Here is a 6,216-nt window from a genome sequence, read left to right on the forward strand (position 1 = left end):
CCCAGTAAGGGGATTGCTGGGTTGTATGGTAGCTCAATTTCCATCTGTTTTAGAAATCACCAAATCGATTTCCAAAGTAGCTGTACATACCTACAGGTCCACCAGCAGTGGATGAGTTCCTATCTTACAACAGCCCTTCCAACACTTGTTGCTTTCTGATTTTTTGAATTGGGCTATCTTTCAGGGTGTTAGATGGTATCTCATAGTTGTTTTGATTTTCATTTCTCTTGTGGCTAATGATCAGGAAAATTTTCTCCTACGTTTATTGGCCATTCGGATTTCAGACTCTGTGAAACTACTGTTAAGGTCCTTTCCCCACCTCCTCAGTGGGCAATTAGTTTTTCTCTTATTGTAAGCTTGCAAAGTATTGTAGAGTTTAGTAATACGGCCTTTGTCTGATGTGTCATTGCTGAAGATGTTTTTCCATTCGGTGGATTCTCTTATTACTCTCCTGGTAAAATCTTTCGATGTACACAGGTGTCTTATCTTCAGTATAGCCTACTTGTCTATTTGTGACTCCTCTGTATTTGTATTTTTCCCTATTTCTGATAGCCTATGTATTCCCTGTGCCAAGGTTCTCAGGTTTGGCCCAATTCCCTCATTAATGACCCTAATTGTTTGGGGTTTTATCTCAAGGTCGTTGATCCACCTCGAGTTTATTCTTGTGCATGGAGTGAGCCTTGATTAATTTTTCTGCAGGTAGATATCCATTTTATCAGCACCATTTATTGAAGGTGGCATCTGCTTCCCATTTAATATTTTGGGGGCCCTTATCAAAGATCAGTTGCCTGTATGCTGATGTTTTTATTTCTGGGTCTTCAACTCTTTTCCATTGGTCTGAATAGCTGTCATTATGCTAGTATCACACTGTTTTGATTACTGTAGCTGTATAGTACGTGCTAAAATCAGGTAGAGTAAGCCATCCCACTTTGTCCTTCTTCTTGAGGAGTTCTCTGCTAATTCTGGGCTTCTTCCCCCTCCATCTAAAGTTGGTCATCTATTTTTTCCAATTCTTTGAAGAAGGATGCTGGTGTTCATATCGGGATAGCATTGAACTTATATAATGCCTTGAGTAGAACTGATATCTTTACTATATTGAGTCTGACATTCCACGAGCATGGGATCTTCTTCCGTTTGTTGAGGTCACTCTTGAATTCTTGAAGTAGTGTTTTATAATTTTCCTCATACAGATCTCTTGTTGTTTTAGTCAGGTTTATCCCTGTTATTTCAATTTGTGCTTGACTATTGTAAAGGGTCCTACCTTTTTTATTGTCTCTTCTGTGATCTTATCTGATGTGTAGAGCAGTTCAATAGACTTCTGTTTGTTAATTTTGTACCCTGCCATTCTGCCATATTCCTCTATTGCCTCCAACACTCCGTTTCTGGAGTTTAAGGGATCTTTGATATATAGAATCATATCATCTGCGGATGATGATAATTTCGCCTCTTCCTTCCCCAGCTGAATACCTTTCATACCTGTCCTTTGTCTTATGTTGTTAGCTAGGAACGCCAGTATGATGTCAAATAGGAGTGGGAACAAGGGGCATCTTTGTCTGGTTCCCTTTTTCAGTGCAATTGTTTTCATCTTTTCTCCGTTAACTACGTTAGCTATTGCGGTTTTTCATATATGGCTTGTATGATATTGAGGAATTTTCCTTCTAGTTCTATCTTCTTGAGTGTCTTAAACAGGAATGAGTGTTGGATGTTGTCAAATGCTTTATCCACAGCTATCGATATCATCATGTAGTTCATATCATTTTACCTGCCAATATGGTGAATAATGCTGATGGTCTTTCGTTTGTTGAACCATCCCTGCATCCCTGGTATGAATCCTACTTGGTCATGGTGAATTATTTTTTTAATATGCTTTTGTATTCTATTGGCCAGTATGTTGTTAAGGATTTTTGCATCAATGTTCATTAGGGATATTGGTCTATAGTTCTTGATGCTTGTGGCATCTTTGCCCACTTTAGGTATCAGAGTTATGCTAGCTTCATAGAAAGAGTTTTGGAGTTTTCTGTCTTTTTATATGTTCTGGAAGACTTTTTATAGGATTGGTGTCAGTTCTTCCCTGAATGCTTGGGAGAATTCTCCTGTGAATCCATCTGGCCCAAGGGATTTTTTTGTTGGTAATCCCTTGATTACCTTGTCTATTTCTTCCATTGATATGTGTCTGTTGAGGTTCTTGACATCCATCTGGGATAGTCTAGGGAGGGATTGTGTTTCCAAATATTTGTCCATGTCTTCCAAATTGTTGCATTTGTTAGAGTATAAACCTTTATAGTACTGTGTAATTATCCTTTTGATTCCCTTAGAGTCCATTGTAATGTCCACTGTTTCATCCCTCATGCTTGCAAATGTCGTTTGTTCCTTCTTTTCTTTGGTTAGGTTTGCCAGAGGACAATCAATTCTGTTAATTCTTTCAAAGAACTAAATTTTAGCGGCATTCATTTTTCCATAGTTTTCTTGTTTTCCCTCTCCTGTATCTCATCTCTAATTTTTATTATATCTACCCTCTTGCTATCAGTAGGGCTGTTCTGTTGACTCTCCTCTAATTGGTGTAAGTTTTGTGTCAGCATATCATCCATGAGTCTCTCTTCTTTTTTAATGTGAGCATTTATTGCATTCAGCCTTCCTCTGATAAATGCCATTGCTTTATCGCACAGGTTTTGTTACATCATATTTCTGTTCTCATTGGTTTCTAGTAGTCCAAGTATTCTAATATTGTTTCTTTTCATAGCATCAGACATGGCTCTCAATTTTCCTTCAGCTAATTTGATTGTCTTATTTGACTGATTTTCCCTTTGCTGAGTCTGATTGTTTATCCTCTAGGTCACTAGTGCGATTCTTTGCCTCCTCAGGCCTATTGGCATGTTCTGAATTTGTCACTGGATTTTGTTATTTCATCCCTTAACCCTTGTATTTTCCTTTGGTGCATTGCCTTTATCTCCTCTAGCATTTCATCTTTCTTCTGGGTTGCTTTCCTCATATCTTTTATGACTTCAAGCAGCATTTTGAAATTTTCTTTTTTTAGCAGGTCAATATCTGCTTCTTCTATGTCCGTCGTTAGGTTCATGACTTCTTCCGACATTGTCTTCTGTTTCTCCTGCTTTTTAATTGAAGCTGTTAGAACTGGTTGATGTTTACGTGTCTTTATAGCAGAGCCTGCAGCCATCTTCCTGAGTCGAAGAGCCTGGACTCTCTCTTGGGAGATTTGTATGAGTCCTTCTATGAACTACCTGCTGGTAGCTGGACTGATGTGTCAGTTTATTGCTATATCTTCCTGTGGTTTCACTCTTATCCTGGCCATCCAGTATTCCCTTACTTGGAATGCGTGTTGGATATTCCGCTTATGTGACACTGGTCGGGTTGTTGTGGGTCCATGAGGGTGTTCATATCTGGCCGATCTCTAAGTAGCCTTCACAGTTCTTGGAGCACCTCGGCTGGCCTGTGGTGTTTTCCTCTGCAACTGGAGTGCTGAGGAGGGCGTGTGGGTATACCCTCCTTGATTTAGCGCTCTGTAGCTGGCAAGGGAATTACCATAGACAGAGAGATTGCCTTGGAGGTTGGGTGGATGTTCCCGCAGTAGCATGGAGCCCCACCAGTGGTGGTCAGGCGTTTACCCCAGTAACTTGTAGGGCCTCAGTACTTAGGCTGGGGATTCCCCCACTTTTTATAGGGGAGAACCCCCTGCTGCTTTGTGTGTGGAAGAGGAACGGCATGAATTCCCCAGCTTCTTGCCAAGCCAATAAACGCAGGTGAGTGCTCCCCCAGTAGGGCATTCAGAGTTTACCTAGGCATAGGGGAGTGGCCTGGAGGCCGCTAGTGGCTTTTGACAGGAAAGAGACTGAAAGGAGAGGAAAAAGAGAGAAAGAGGAAGATGCAGACTGGAGTAACAATGCCAAGCAAACTGACACCCACTCACACACACACAACTAAAATGCACAGAGTAAACAAAAGTGAAAACAGTAAATAAGGAAAGAAAGGAAAGAAAACAACAAAAAGGGAGAACTGGATCTGCTGAGTCTGTGGTAGAAAATAGAGAAGAGCTAGAAGAAAATGAGAAAAGAAGAAAATGTGAAAGAATAACACAAAGAAAGAAAAAAAGATGGAGGAGAGAGAATTTTACAAATAGATAAAGAAATGGCTGACTCCGTGCTGTGCTGTGTATAGCACTCACTCATTCTATGTGCAGCACTGTCTTAGGGGTCAGGCTGCCCACTTGGAGGATAGTGTTGCCCTAGGCAGAGTGTAGGAGTCTGGGAACCAGCAGTGGCATGTGAAAGGAATGAGAGGGAGAAGAGAGAATCATACAAGCAGAGAGAGAAGCGAAGAGAACAAAGAAAGAAAGAAGAAAGAAAGAAAAAGAGGAGAAAGAGAAAGACGGGGGGCGGGGGGGGGGGGAACCCAACTGTGTTCACTAAGATTGGCTGTGATAGTAAAGAGGGAGGACAGAGAGGGAGAAAATAAAAAATAAAGAGATGCTGATCCCTGATTTCTTGAATGTGGGGCCAGAGGGCAACCCTACCCCACAATGGCAAGTTGGTGTTCCCTTTGAATGTAGGGACCCAGTGCTTATGGGCAGAATTGTCCTCGTTGACAAGATCACCTTAGACGTCCGACAGACCTTAGAGGTCCGACAGAGGTTTCCTCCGCAGCGCGGAGCGCAGTGTAAATGTTTGTCCCAGCTTCCTTCTGTGGTGTACAGCACTCCCACGGAGGGCAGGTTGGAATTCTGCCTGTTATTTTGGTTGATTTGCCCTAAACAGAGGGTAGTGACCTGGAAGCCAGTAGTGGAATATGATAGGAGAGAGTGGGAGAGAAGAGGAGAAAGAGGGAAGAAAGGAAAAAAAGGAGGGAAAAAGAAGAGAGAGAGAAAACCCAACACAAACCTGAGCTCATTAAGACTGATTGCAGGGGAAAGATAAAAGGGCTAGTGAATAAAGAGAGAAGAACTAGAGTAGTAGTAAAGAGATAACTGAGACTCGATCACCTGTCCATGAGGCTGGAGGAGTTCCAACTCTTCCTCATGGTAGTGGGGTGGTGTTCCTCCCAATTTTCTGGTCTGGCAGCAGGAGCTCCGGATGGGTGAGTCCTATTGGGTTGCCATTTTTCCCATCCCCTGATTTCCCCTTCTAAAGGTTATGCATAGTTATTATGGTCTGCACAATCAGATGCCTTGATATAGTAAATAAAACAGAAATAAACATTTCTTTCTCTTTTTTTTGGTATTCTCTTCTATGCCAAGATCCACCTGATATCAGCAATGATCTCTCTTGTTCCACATCCTCTTCTGAATCCAGCCTGAATCTCTGGCAGCTCCCTGTCTGTGTACTACTGTAAGTGCTGTTGGATGAAAGCAAAATATTACTGGCATGTGATAATGTTCTATAGTTTGGGAATGCTTTTGCATCACCTTTCTTTGGATGGTTACAACTACAGATCTCTTTCAATCTGTTTCCTGGTGTAGACTAGTGGTTCCAGTGTTTCATCAACTTGCTGAAACATTTGAATTGGTATTCCATCAATTCCTAGAACTTTGTTTTTGGCTAATTCTTTCAGTGTGGCTTGAACTTCTTCCTTCAGCACCATTTGTTTTTGCTCATATGCTATCTCCTAAAATGGTGGAATGTCCACTAGTTCATTTTGGTAGTCAAATTGCTTGTTCTTTCCATCTTCTTTTAGTGCATCCTGCATCACTCAAATGTTGGCCCACAGAATCTTGCTATGTGAAGCTTGAAGTTGTTACGGAGTCAGATTAAGATATGTTGAACATACATTTCCCCTTTGGTTTTTAATTCTAAGCTTTGACACATTTCATTATAGTATTTGGCTTTGCCCACTCAAGCTGTGCTTTGAAATATTCTCTTCAGCTCTATGACTTCATTCTTAGTTCCATTTGTGTTGGCTACCAGAAGAATAAAGGAAGCAGGGTCTCTTCTGACATTCACATTGATCCTTTATTTCTTTTCTTTTGAATACATTTGTTTTCCTCATGGATAATATTCTTGATATCCTTCAATAGTTCATCAGTTTTTCAATTTGTCAAATATTTTCTTGAGGTGTTCTAGATATTCAGGTGGGATAGACTCAAGGCTGTACTTTGGCTCTTGTGGACACATTTTATTTCTTTTCAGCTTTACCCTGAACTTTCAAAGGCTCAAATGATGGCCTATTACACAATCAGTACCTGCCCTGGTTATAGCTGCTGATATT

The sequence above is a fragment of the Echinops telfairi genome, unplaced genomic scaffold (assembly GCF_000313985.2).
Source record: "Echinops telfairi isolate 266 unplaced genomic scaffold, ASM31398v2 ScPeMD7_7401;HRSCAF=8416, whole genome shotgun sequence".
Classification (NCBI taxonomy): Eukaryota; Metazoa; Chordata; class Mammalia; order Afrosoricida; family Tenrecidae; genus Echinops; species Echinops telfairi.